Source organism: Meleagris gallopavo, chromosome 2 (assembly GCF_905368555.1).
Source record: "Meleagris gallopavo chromosome 2, MGAL_WU_HG_1.1, whole genome shotgun sequence".
Lineage (NCBI taxonomy): Eukaryota > Metazoa > Chordata > Aves > Galliformes > Phasianidae > Meleagris > Meleagris gallopavo.
Window position 1 is genome coordinate 80,485,410 of NC_139405.1, and position 14,104 is coordinate 80,499,513.

Consider the following 14,104-nt stretch of genomic DNA (forward strand, 5'->3'; position numbering starts at 1 on the left):
ACAGAGGAATAAGTATTTCTCCAACTCTCTAATATAAAAGTCTTATCCAATGCATCAGACTCTTTTATAGGAATTGAGAAATATGCTGGATAGGAATTCACTGATTCAGCAATTAATTATTTGTTTCCATAGATGGAGCACACAGACCAAAGACTCTGACCCATGCACATTTTTTTTTTTAATGAAAGATTAGGAACATTTCTAGCTGGATTCATAATTTTACTTTTTATTCCTAGAATGAAGGGATAAACTTGCCATGGCCCTTTCACTGCAATGACAGGACAATCTGTTCTACATAATATAAAGGGGGGCCTCCAGGCACTGGGAAAAGAAAACACCACAGTGGTAAATTTGCCAGCAGCATTGACCAATTCAACTGCAAAAAAAAAAAAAAGCCAAGTTCAGGTCAGTCCCAGAGACAATTTAACGTAGGTGTGGCTGTGCCATCAACCTCTTGGGCAACAGGAGAATGTATTTGGTTCACAGGTTGCCCTCAGACTACCCTTTTGCCTGTAAGATCAAAATTCCTTAGAAGCAGTTGATGGATTCAAAAGCAATATTTTTTTTTCTACTTCATTACTGCCCTCTTTTTCCTTTACATCGCCATACAGTGAACCAAATTTGTCAAACCCTCAGGATGTGACTGTGTGAATACAATGTTTGACATTAATTGACCTTCCTTGATGATGTTTACACTGCTCCCAGTAGATAATAAAACTTTTCAATAGCATTTAGTTGAGAATCACACAGCAATATAAATGGGGAATTCAGTCCAGATGAGGTCTGCTGCCTCCCATTCCAACTGCTGATAAACAAGAACTCTGAGAAATAATGAGTAGACAAACAGTACATGAACTTACTTTGAATTTAAGGAATAGTGGTGCTGATTCAACTTTCAACAATCCTAAGGCCTTCTGGTTAGTCAAACTGTGATGCTGAAGAAATAAGTCTAAATCACAACTTTCAAGTAAATATTTTGAAAGACAGGATGTTACCAATAAGAAGACATCCATTTTGAATCTGATTTAAAAGTAACCAGCCTCCCATAGAGAGTTTCCATAGATACAAAATCATCTGTGTAACTTGCAGGTATTTTTCTTGCTGAAGGTATACATTCTGGCATCAAAAAGGTAGCTTCTTTTTTATACAGTGTTAAAGCACATAACCTAAAGCAGACATGTAAGTATTTATTCTTCACAAATATGTTTATTTCACTGAAAGAGTCAACATATTGAAAATCATATCCATCTTAGAGAAACAGTGCTACATGAAGGTGTATATTATGAAACAAAATATGACTGAATTCTCTGGCCTTGAATACTAGGCAGAATTAACTGGATCATTTAATCAATACAATAATCATGTTTAAGCATTTCAGGAGAGAATAAATGTGTGGAACAGTTCTCCACCAGTTATCATTCCAGAAAACTTAGCCCTTTGGTTACATCTACAGGATCCTGGTGTGAAGAGAAGCCTTGGAAACATGAGGGCAGATCTGACATAAGCATTTTAATCATCATTTTAAGATAAGTTTTAGCTCCTTCAATTTCTGTTACAGCTGAGATACTGCAGAAATCTCAGAGCATTTGATTGTACTCCTCACTCTAGTTTCTAAAGCATGATATTTTCTTTGCCAGTATCTTAGGTAGATCCTGGTTTTGCTGTGCAGCACGGACAACATGGAGCTGGCTTAGCTATAAAAATGAAAAAGAACTTATGAGGGCACGCACACACACACACACACACACACACACACACACACAAAAAAAAAAAAAAAAAAAGGAATTCAGTATAAAACATATAAAACACTCATTCAGGCTTCCTCTGTGGTCAAAGGATAGTAGGCTACCTACTAGTAGGCTCAAGGGGGGTTAATATGAAGTAGTCTCTGGAAGGGCCCCTGTCTCACGAGCAGTGATGGAGAGAGTCTGAACAACTAATTTTCAGTGGATATTTTTAGATGGCTGGAAATAGTGAGATGAATCCCACCTCCTGGGTTGATCATTTCTGGCACAGAAGAGCTCCCAGTGAGTCTGTCCTTGTTCACCGAATCTATGCAGGAGAGACCTAAGAGAGATATACGATGGGACCCATCTCACTGCTGAGAGAGCAGTAAAACTGGAAGAACAATTAAGTAATATATTCTCTTCTGCCAATTATCTGTACTAAAGCTGAAACACAACTCAAGAGCATCACCAAGTGACGAAAATTTACTTTAAACATAACTGCATCACATTTCCCATTTCACATCTAAGATTTCCCTGTCTGTATTTTTAGACATTCCCAACCTTTCTCACTCTTTTTGATGTTTTGTATTCACACCAGTAGCAAATATGTCAAAAGAAGCTTCATTCCTCTGGCAACATTTAAAACAGAAAGATAGAACACCAGAAGAGTTTCTCAGCACATCACAAAGCTACTAATACTAATAACAATAAATATTACTAATAATCTCTTGGTGCTGAAGTGCATTGCAGCACTGTATGCAGTACTAAAGCAGGTATCAGTTTCCCATGTGGTTGGCTGGGAAAGTGGAAAAAAATCAAGGAGAAACTCCCAAATTTGAAGGAAACTCCCAGAGTATTACTCTCTCACCTCTAACTAATTTTTCTTTGCTGTAATATTAGCTGGGCTGCTTTCAACAAGTAAAGAAAACTTCAGCAAATTGACAGAACATTTAATGGAAAATCTGTGAAAAGCTGTCTCATGCATGTGGGCAGTTCAGTTTCCTCTCTATTAATGCTGCCTGAGGGAATCAGCTAGCTGCTGAGTATGTTTTGACCTCATTCGATTCTCATGAAGTCATGCTGTGAGAACTTAAAACTTTAACTACGCTGTTCTTAATGGAAATTGCTTGTATTGTATGTTTGTTGATGAATAATTACACAACAGAATCACAGACCTACAAAATAAGTTCATGAACAACAAGAAAATTAAATTTAAATTTTGCAAAACTGCACATCTCACTATCTCAGATAAAGTCTTATACAATAAGATTCACTTAATAATGCCACTTTGAAAATGTACGTCCCTGACAAGAAAAAAAGAAACAGTACAAAGAAGTAAACAAAAGCAGAGCAAAATTAAGTTTGTTGGCTTCATATCTTTCTATCCTTGTATGAAGCTCATAATCTCATCCTTTCTTTATCTGTTAATAGCTTTTGTGAAACATAAAACTTTTGCTAGAATAGCAAAAACTAGATAACATCCTTGCTACAAAATATTTTATCATAGCTGTTTATCAACTGCTGTCCATCCTCAGATAATCAAACGTGAAGGTTGAATAAACAATGTTACATGCAGGTGTGAGAAGAGAAACCAGCCACACCCAACAGAAGTGAAGAAGACTGTTTAGATGTGACAAGTGAGCTGCTCAGTTCTCTGGGCAAACAAACGTAGAAATATCCTGATGGCAAAGCTTGATCAACTATTTAGCCTTGAGCACTGGAAGGCATGTTTCATAACCATCTCACATAGAACCATAGAATCCTTAGAGTCCAAGGGGCCCATTCAAAGTCATCTAGTCCAATTCCCCTGCAGTGAACAGGGGCATTCACAATTACATCACGTTGCTCAGAGCCTCCTCCAGCCTCGCCTTGAACATCTCCAGGGATGGGGCTTTCACCACCTCTCTGGGCAACCTGTTCCAGTGCTTCACCACCCTCACTATAAAAGACTTTTCCCTTGCATCCAACCAAAATCTCCCCTCTTTACATTTGAAACCATGTGCCCTTGAAACCTGTCACAAGAGACCCTGCTGAAGAGTCTGTCCCCTTCTTTCTTATAGCCCCCTTCAGAAACTGAAAGGCCACGCTCAGGTCTACTCAGAGCCTTCACTTCTCCAGGCTGAACAGCCCCTGCTATCTCAGCCAGTAGAGGTGTTCCATCCCTTGGATCATTTTTGCAGCCCTTCTCTGGAAATGCTCCAACAGGTCCCTGTCTCTCCTGTACTGAGGACTCCACCATAACATATCTGTAACCATGATGCAAAAATCCCATTGTCTTTGTATTGTAACTGTCTTGTAAATTTTAATGATAAATCTCAACTCAGATGCTACAATTCTCTTAGCTTGTATTGAAGGATATTCAGGCTGACTTGGAATAACTTAGATCTGCCATGTGCTCCAAGCACACCCACAGAATTACTGTGGCCCCAGCTGACATGCAGTAACTTGTCAATCTCCACTGATTTTGTTGTTCGTCTGAACGCTGGGGCTGCTTTGCTCTGACCTACCTAGTCAGGCTTGTGAGGATCTGCCAGGCATATCCTCACAAAGAAGGACATTATTCATCCTTCATGCTAAAAATGGGGGGTGGGGGGGAAAGCAACATTTTCACTTATCTTCCATGTTCCAAAGAAAGTGTACTGAGAAAATGCTTTACATAAGAAACGCAACTGACAAACACTATGAAATCACTTGGTATACCTCTTGCTTCTGATTTAATTAACCCAGCTGGACTTCACCATCCAAAAATAGGAAAAATGTTGGCTTAAATATGTTGGAAAATGAGAAACGAATAAACAACAGTGAGAAATCGACAAAGTGCAAGCAGACATTGTCCAAACTCCCCTGCACTATCCCAGCAACCCTGACTTGCAGCAATTTGCCCTAAGGCTGCCAATAATGATGAATTTTGGCAATCCTCAGTTATTTTTGTATGGACAATGCAATCCCATTCATTTCTTCTTATGACCTTCTTAGATTGGGTGTCACAATCTCCCATTCTTAAAATTCTCAGGAGGAATGTTGTTTTCTGGAGCACTGCTTGTAAAATAGAACCTTGCTCAGCAATGCCCTTGCAATGGAAAATTCATCCTCACACACTTTCATGGCCCAGACTACTATCAAATGATAATGTTTTCTTATTGGATATGATTAATAAGGGGAATCAGTAATATGGATGCTACAGATTTTGTTTCAGACAGTATTTTGGATCTGAATGTTAAGTTAAATTCACAGCTTGAAGAGGAATCACAGTCTGCCAAACATTGCTTAGGGAAAGAGCAAAGTTTGTAAAATCTCTCTGCTTTGTCTTACATCTCTCTCTTATCTTTGATGTTTAGAAACAAAAGCCTGACTTCAGCAAAAGGTTGCTGCTAGATAGTCCTTGTCATGTTTCTTTCCAAGTATCTAAAGACAGACTGTCTAGGCAGATAACTGACTTCATTCTTGAACATCCATCCAGCTACTTCTACCTCTTTTTCTCAGTAAATGGTTACCAATATTTCTTGTAATTAATATCTTAGCAGGGTGTTGCAGTTTTTGCATAAGATGTTCTTCTTCATCCCCCCACCTCTCCTTTCTGCCTTTGCGGTTCACAGTATTATGTCCTGGCCTACAGGTACATGAAATTGCTCTAGGCTTGGGCAAAAGCTATTTGCAGCATTAGTCTGTTGAGAACCTCTGGAAGTAACCTGTTTTGTACTTTCCAGCCCCAGAGCTAAGCCTAAAAGAAAATTATTTAGAAATATGTATTTGACCAAACCATTTTTAGTCAAGAGAAGAATTCAAAGTACTTGTGCTGAGAAAGTCTGCCCCCAGATAATTTCACACACAAAGTCTAACCCTGTAGGCTAACTCTAAAAGGAAATGTGGATTTGCAGTGCATTCTACAAATATCGAAGCCAAAAGGACTGTTATTTTCCAAGTAGTGGAGGGATCTGGACCCTTCTGTGAGAGTAGTTTCTATTGACCCTCTAGACTAGGGCTCATGCAAGAGTGGAAGTGCACAGAGAAGGAGTAAAGTTGGGTTTCTTCCCCTGTTGTTTTAACTGCTTGATTATTATGCTCCCAAAGACTGAGAGAAATGATTGTCACCAAGAGCCAGTTTAGAGGCCCTGGACCAGATGCAAAACAAAGAAGCCCCACCTGAGAGATCACAGCTCATATAAACTGGAGCAGTTACAGGGAAAATGCAACCAATGGTTTGAAGATAAGTGTTAGGTTAAAACAAATTCAACAGTTTTCCAGTGAGCCTATTAAAATATAAGTATGTTCCAACTTACGAATGACTACAGAGGACCAAAGGTGTTGTATCATATCTTCCAGCATACATCATATGTTAAGTCTCAATAGGCAGATTTATTCAATTTTCTTTGATCTCTGCTGTCTGGAACACACTACACCTGTGAGACAGACCCCATGTGGAAAGCACGACTTGTAAATGAAAGCCAAATGTGGCTGGAAATAGTGTTTGCAATTCAGAACATGTATTTCTTTAGTGCTTTCTCCTAAACTTTTGCTTCTGATTTCTATAGGTTCCCTGTGAGTGAGTTACATGTGTATGGATTCTTAGGTCTCATTACTGACAATTTCTTTGGCACTGAACTTCAGACAATACCAAGAGACTGAATTTACTAGCTACCTATTTACAGCTCCCTGCTATGCCAGCCACTTGTCTTGGCAATAAAAAAGAAGGCTAATTTGTACAACTGAATCACAGTGACCTGTTGGGGGAATACAAGTTTTCAATATTTGTAATCAAATAAGTTCTGCTCGTTACCAGCATAAGCACAATGACCTTCAAAACTGTCCCCTGGTTTCTCCAGAGAGCATTACTGTGAAGCATGGCTTGAAGCCCACTGCCTCACAGAAACAGGAGGTTATTTCATATGAAGAACTATATGTCTCATTTTTCAATCAGGTTTCTTGTGAGACTTTGAAGTTTTATGACTGACAGGTCTGTTCTTTTTCTTTCTTATTTTGTCCAGTGTGCAAACACAGATCTGATATACACAGTTACTTTTGCAAAGTCAAATGTATTTCCTCATAATCCACACACACACACACACAAAAAGTAAGAGATATGCAAGCCCAGGAAATTCATCTGCAAGTATTGAGTACATATTAATTGTAAAATATTTTTTTTTTAAAAAGCCCTCACATATTTTATGACATTTCTTAAGACAGAATTTCTTCTGTGCACAGTGAAGTCTCAGCTGAGCATGAAGAAAAGACTTGAACCTGGATATCCAAGCAGATGTTATAATTCAGATATTATCTTGCTACTGCTGTGTTCTATTCAGAAAAGCCAGTTTGCTATATAGAAAACCCTGAAAATCTGAACTGCCCTTGTTGCTATTGTCATATGCATCCGTGGAAGGGAGTCTTGATCCTTTGAAAATTCAGGTTCTTATTCAGCAGGAGAAATATGTGAGCAGTCCTCCTAAAATTTTGGTTTTGCGTTTAGAGAAGTGCAATTCTGACTTGGGGTCTAAATAATTACTGCCATTGCATTCACTGCCTGAGGTAAATCTCACGTATTTTTCCTGGAAGACAAGCAGTACTGAGGCAGGCACAAACAATACTTGTGAAGACACAAGCAGCAGTATATACTGTAACAGTTTACCACCCAGACCACAGCATTTAGAAATTGGTGGCCACATTTTCTCATGATACAAATGCCAGAAATTCCACAGAAGTCAATTTAGGAATGAAATTCAGTGCAAGAAATTTATCACAGCATTAGCCACAAATGTGGTGGGAAGAATATATTTTTCCTGTAGGCAGTTATCTTCAGTGACTTCTTTGGCATTTGACTGCAACACCTGCACCGCAAAAAGAACGACTGCTGAAAGCAGGAGAATCACAGATTCTTTTTTGGATGGCATATCTCACAGAATGCACCTCATCTGTATTTATATGTGGTTTTTGAGTCAGAAGGATGTTTACTTCAGCTGCATGAAATATTGCAGAAAGACATTTTTCGCTGTGCAAACCTGCATCAACTAAATAAGGTGCTTTCTGCTCTTTCCAGAAAATCAGTACAACTATGACCTAAAGGGAGTGGAGGGGAGGGGGAAGGGGATCGTTAAACTCTTGTTATATGCTATTCAGACATTGTTTAAAAGTTTTTAAATATCAGCTGAACCAAAGGTCAGTCGGGGGTTAGATGTGGTAGTGGAAAAATATCCGGCTGGCATAGTCCATGGAATGTGTTGCAATCACTTTGAAAAACTTTGGAAATCTAAAGCTGAGGAATTTTATAGAAATTAAGAAGTTACTGGCAACATTTTTAACAGAAGACAGCTCAGTGGAAATATTCTCATCCTGAAAAAACTCCTGATGACTTTTCTGGTTGTTTCTGATGTATGGCAATAGACTGACATCTAGTGGATGTGGTCCTCTCAGGAATACTAGGTCCAGACAGGACTAGAAAGAAATTGTCTCATCTAATTTTTTTATTTTTAATGGAAAAGTACATTTTTAACTAGAAAAAAAAAAAGGGGGGGGGAGGATTTTTCTCGGTTTTTTTTTTTTTCTTCATAGGAAACCACAATTCTTTCACTGCTTGCCTTTTTGAAGAGATTTCCCCCAAACATTCAATATTGTTCAACATTGTTGGCTGAAACCTAATCTGTACTTTTTCTTCTTTTTCTTTGGAGTAAATTTTAATAGTTTTATTTTTTTTTTTTTCCAGTTTTGCACTGAAATTCTCCAACATCCCCAGTTTCTACCAGTGATACATCTGTTGCTTCTCCTTTGTGTAAATTCTCCTTGCTGCTCTGACAGACAGGAAAACAGACTGGACGAGTCACCACTCTACAGGTGGACCACAGCTCCAGGCAATTTTGATGAATAACCCGTAGTCTTGGACCAAGGGCACAATAGCCACCCTAGGTGCTGGAGGAGGAGGTAGAGTGATTTACCCCCATGGGGAGCAGCCCATGCAGGGCTATGAAGCTCATTTATCATTAGCAGTGGTCCCTGTGTGATCTATGTTTTGTGGCTCAAGAAAAACATGTGGAAATTAAAATCTCTGTTGCTTTCCCCCTTCCCAGGTGTTGGGTTTCTCTCCAAGTGATGACTTTTGCCCTTTATCCCGTTTTATAATCAAAGCCATCTTTTCTCTTTGTCCTTTGTTCTGCCCTCCTGACACTCCCACAGCAACTAATCCAAGGAATAATCCAGTAGCCCAGAGAGCAGGATGTGGGGATGGGGAGCACAGCCCACCCTTGCAGATGTATCAGAATGCCTCTGTGAATTATGAGCGTTAACGCTTGGTCATCACCTACTGGATGCTGTATTTTATCTTGATAGGCTGAACTGGTGAGATATCTCAGGGCTTGGCAGAAGAATGGACAGAATGTTCCTTCCTGAATGACTGACAAGGTAACAAGTCCATCTGCGTATCAGAGAAACACCACTAGCAGAGATATCCAGCTGTGGTGGCTCCTGACTTCGTTACAAGCAATCCAGTATTCAATTGCTTTTGCTTCATCGGAATCCCTGCTTTGAAGAAAATAATACACTTAGTGCTGATATATGTTCCATGGACTCAGCTGTTTGCCAAGTCTGAGCTTTCTTAAGATAGGACACTAAAATATTGGTAAGATGTTTTCCTAGGTTTCTTTCATTCATCAGCTTTATTCAGCTAATAAATGTATTAAGCAAACTGATCTGACTGTAAGCCTGTGCTGTTTAAGAGCTGAGACAGAAAAATCACATCTATAATACCTCCCACCCCCTGATTTAGAAGAGAGAAGGACAAGACCTGTCTTACAAAAGAAAAAACACCTAAGAATTAAACTTTCATAAATACGGTAGTTCAACTGCTGCAGAATGAACCTGGAGGAAATATACACATTGCCAATCAAATCTGATTTGAGTACACATGCATAGAAATCGTTCTGATTTGCAAGCCTTCTAGTCTCCATTTCTTTCTGTACTACAACTATTTTTCCAGGCTTGTTTTGATGGATTTTTTATAGTGTTATTTCATTCCTGGACCTAAAAGAAATATGAACAAGAAGCAAATTTTCAGCACTGTTGCAGCTGAGAATTTCACCTTGATGGTGAAAAGCTGCTAGATCCAAACTTGGACTGAGAGCAGTAGGAGGTCTAGCAGGTGCTCAGCCACAGTATTTGTAAGCTTTCTTCTCTTCAACCCCATAAAGAAACGGAGTTTGTCCTGTTTCAAACCAGAAACAAAAGTGATAATACTTTTCTTTACTCTCTGGTAGTAAAGATTCAAGGTAGATGATTATGTTCCTTAGAATTGGTTAATAATGTTAGTAGCAGTAGCCATGATAACAGTTGGGATACTTTTTAAATACAGGAGCACCGAAAGTCCCAATGAGAAGCCCCAGGATGGCCCATTGTATTCAGGTATGGAGGCAGTGCAGAGGCCCAGCAGACCTGTGGAGCTGGCACACTGCCCTCCCAGGGTCACCACACGTCCCTCCAGCACTCACACTGTCCTCCTGGCATTTCCCCCAGCCCTAGGAGATTGCATTCAAAGGCAGATTGTCTTTGCAGCTTGGATACAGTCCCTGCAGCAGTGGAATATCCTGATTATTTTTGCAGACTCAGAGCAGTGCTATTTTGCCATCTCGGCAGGCCTGATTTCAGGCTGTCTGAAGGGTAGTGCATAGGTTAAATGAGGCTACTGTGCACAATGTTTGCCTTTCTCATCAAAGAAACAGCGAGCATTTGTGATCTTGCCCCCCCCCCCCCCCCCCCGAAAGCTTAGTGGCCCTTTCTATGGTGATAAATTCCTCAACATCAGCCTCATCAGGATCTAACAGAAACAGAAAAAAAAAAACAATAATGACCAAAACCTGCCAAAGGCTGTGTCTCCCTGAATCCCCAAGGAAGCAAGCTGGGAAACCAAGTTTTTTGCACTGTTTCTTCCATAACTGTACAATGCTACAAATAGGATTAAAGATATTTAGAAGAAACAAAAAATTATTAAAAAAAAAAAAAATTGAATATTTGTGTTACTGGGTTTTTTTCTTTTTTTTTTTTTTTTTTTTTCCTTTAGTGCACGCTTTAGGGACAGAAATATTCCTTTCCCAGCTTTATTTTCAGGTACATGGAGTATCTGCAACTCTGCAGGCCTCCAGACTGCATCAGTGAGGGCAAATGGGATGTCATGAGGGCAATAACTGACAGGCCGTTATTGCTGTCTCCACTGAGCCAGAGCTGTCAGATGCATTATTTGCATTTAGGACACGATGGAGATGGCTCAAGACAGAGGATACGGGCTGCTGGTGTCCAGCAATCAGAAGAGTTGCACTTTCTGCTCATTTCCTGGCAGGTGTGTGCCTATCTTTCACTGTTTGATTTTGTAACTGGGGTGTCTAGTCAGCATCCCAGCTGCCATATGAAGATGAGCAGCCTTTTTTATGCTTACCACATGTCTGGAGGATTGTGCCTGTTTCTGCTGAATATGAACTTTGCAACCATCCCTTGAGCCTGTGTCAGCTGGAGATTAGATGACTGCTGCCACAGGGCAGTGTTAAAGACTTGTTTGAGTCTGCAGCTACCCAGCTCAGCCTCCCACTTCTGACAAGGCATTTCCTTCCATGGACACATCAAATGTGGACTCTCAGTGGATTTGCACTGGCAAAAGTCTGTCTACCAGACCCAATTTTTAAAGCCAGTCATAGAAAGCCCAGCTTTCCTAAGAGATGCCCTCTTTTCCCTGAGGAAGCCTGACAGGCTGAGCCCTGCTGTGCTAAGAGCAGAGGCAGAGAAGGAAATTCTCTATTAGGGTTCAGTGTCTTGAAAATTATTTTCCCCCAGAGCCACATGCAGTCATCTGTCTCTGAGAAAGAATCATATTCCTCTTCTGCGAGGAGGTGGGTGGGGGGCAGACAGACAGAAGCACTGCAGATGGCAGAGGGGTGAACTCATTTCCTTCCTCCTCCTCTCCCTGCGTTTTGGGGCTAAGCTCAGGGAAATGCAAAACGATCAACTTAATGTGCTCCTAAAAGTCTGCCACAGGTGCCAGAGTACAGGAAGGGCTGTAAGGGCTGTCTTTTATGAGCAGCTACATAAAGAAAAAATTCAAGCACGAAAGGAAAAGAGGAGTGGATTCTTGAGACTTTTGGAAACAAATATTGTCTATTCTGGCTTCTACTGCAATTAGTAAGAAAACCTTTCCATAATGCTTTATGCCCAGGTAAGAATTTGCAGCTCTCATTTGTTCCAGTAGAATTTCTGGAATTAAACATTCCAGAGATATTTTTGCCAAGGAACAACAAAACTTGTCCTCAGTTTGAACAGTCATTCCTACGTTGACTTCAAGATCGGCACAAGATGGGAATCCGGGGAAATATGAACTCTATTTGTTAGGGAATATGAATGGTAGGGGTCAGTTATTTAAGCACTATGTTGGTTTACCTATGAGACTGAAGAAACACAATGGCTAACATGAAAATTGTAAGAACAGATTAAAAAAATACATCAGGCACTGAAAGCAATGGAAGTAGGGATTGGCTAAAATTCCTCTTAGCTCTGTTTTCTCTATTTTCTCTAAATTCCTCTTTTCTCTAATTTCTGGGATGCTCTGTGATTCTTTGATCAAGTACACAAAAAACCTTTTAATTATGGCTGTGACAAATCTGGGCATAACTGATAAAACAGAACTGTAACATTAGAGCTGCTTGTATAGCAACTGGCTAGAAAGATGCAGGGAATATATGTGTGTAAGGGAAATATGTGATGTGCTGGGTGGTCTTTGCTCATCCTCCAAAAATGCCTTATGTTCCTAATTTGTTGACTATCCCTATCAATTATCATATTTATTTGAAACAGTTTAAAAGCATGAAGCATTATGTCAATGGAAAAAGCTACTAGATGTTCTCTGGAATCTTTCCATTCATGTCTCATCTGAAAAATTACATCAGACTGAGGAAAAGGAAAATGAGTCAAACAGAAAGGCATGCACAACAGGTGAAGATCAAACAGGGCAGCACACTTCTGATGTGCACTTCTCAGTTGCAGGACACAGAGAGTGTTCCCTGAAGGTCTGTCCTCACTCATCTTGGACCACAGAGGGGAATGGCACTGCTGAAGAGCCCTTATGGTAAATGTCCTTCCTTTTTATTTCCATGTGGTTCCTATCCACTCACCTTCACTGTTTACATCTTCAACAGCATGTCAACAAATGAAGCAATTCAGGCAGGATCACTGAATCACTGTACTTGGAACTGGAGCTCATTTATTACCCCATTGATTTCTCTAGAGTTAAGGTGCAACTGATAGAGTCTCCATGTTACACATGTCTCTGTCTCTGAGCCAGTCACTGCAGTAAGCAGTGCCCCATATGCAGCTGTGCATTCCTACAGTGATGGCATTGAGCTGAAGTAACAGGACAAAGTGACACCTTAGGATAAGACTCACTTGTAAAGCATAAGAAAATAAATGGGTGCAAGAGACAGATTTGTTTAGAGAAAACCAAGCATCCAAGACCCATTTAAAAAGCCAGTGAAACACAGGTTGGTGTTGACCTCATTTTGGAAGCATCCCTTCTGACTGCTTTATGCAACCTACCAACAAATTGATGTGCCTGTCTAGAAGCATAAATGACAGTAATAGACTGGATAGCAGAGCTGTGTGGATGCAGATGACTTTCTCAACAGAGACCAAATGGATTGAGAGAGAGCAAATAAAGTGGGCTCCCAGACTGTCCTTGGAGGATGCTAGCTAGTTATCAGAAGGGATCATCTGATTCTGCTGCATAGGTTAATTCAGGTCTCGGGCCAATAACCTGGAGATCCTCTTTTGGGGCAATGGTTGAGAACTAGAAACCCAACCTAAGGTCTCCTCTGGGACTTCAATTTCTCTGGAAGACAGCAGTTGTGAAGGATTTCACCCTTTTATTTTTCAGAGATTAATTGTTCTGGCTATCTCTTCCTCAAAAAATGCACAAATACTTCTAATCTTCATGGGGTCTCCAAGCTGACCGGTGTTAAATAAAAAGTAAAAAAAAGAAAAAACCACTGCGTAGCTGACAGACATTTAAATAAATGGAACTATAGAACAGTATGTACTGACAAACAGAGACATTCAGAAGACTTTTCAAGCTGACAGTGAAGCAACTTAGCAGAGTATGCTGGTGACAGTACAGTAATCATTTGGTCCTCTTCATAAGAAAAATATAAGGAAAAAAAATTTTAAAATATATTATTTCACCTGGATAATGAAAAGAAACAAGGATTTATACTGTTCATATTTTCCAAAACCTTTAAATCTGATTATAATACATTGAGCTCAGTTGCTGTAGATTAAAGGGAAGGAAAAAGGAGTTATTTCAGATGTCCACTGCACAGTGCTAAGGCTTGCATTGCCTTCAGCACAGTTGGCAAAAATTGAGG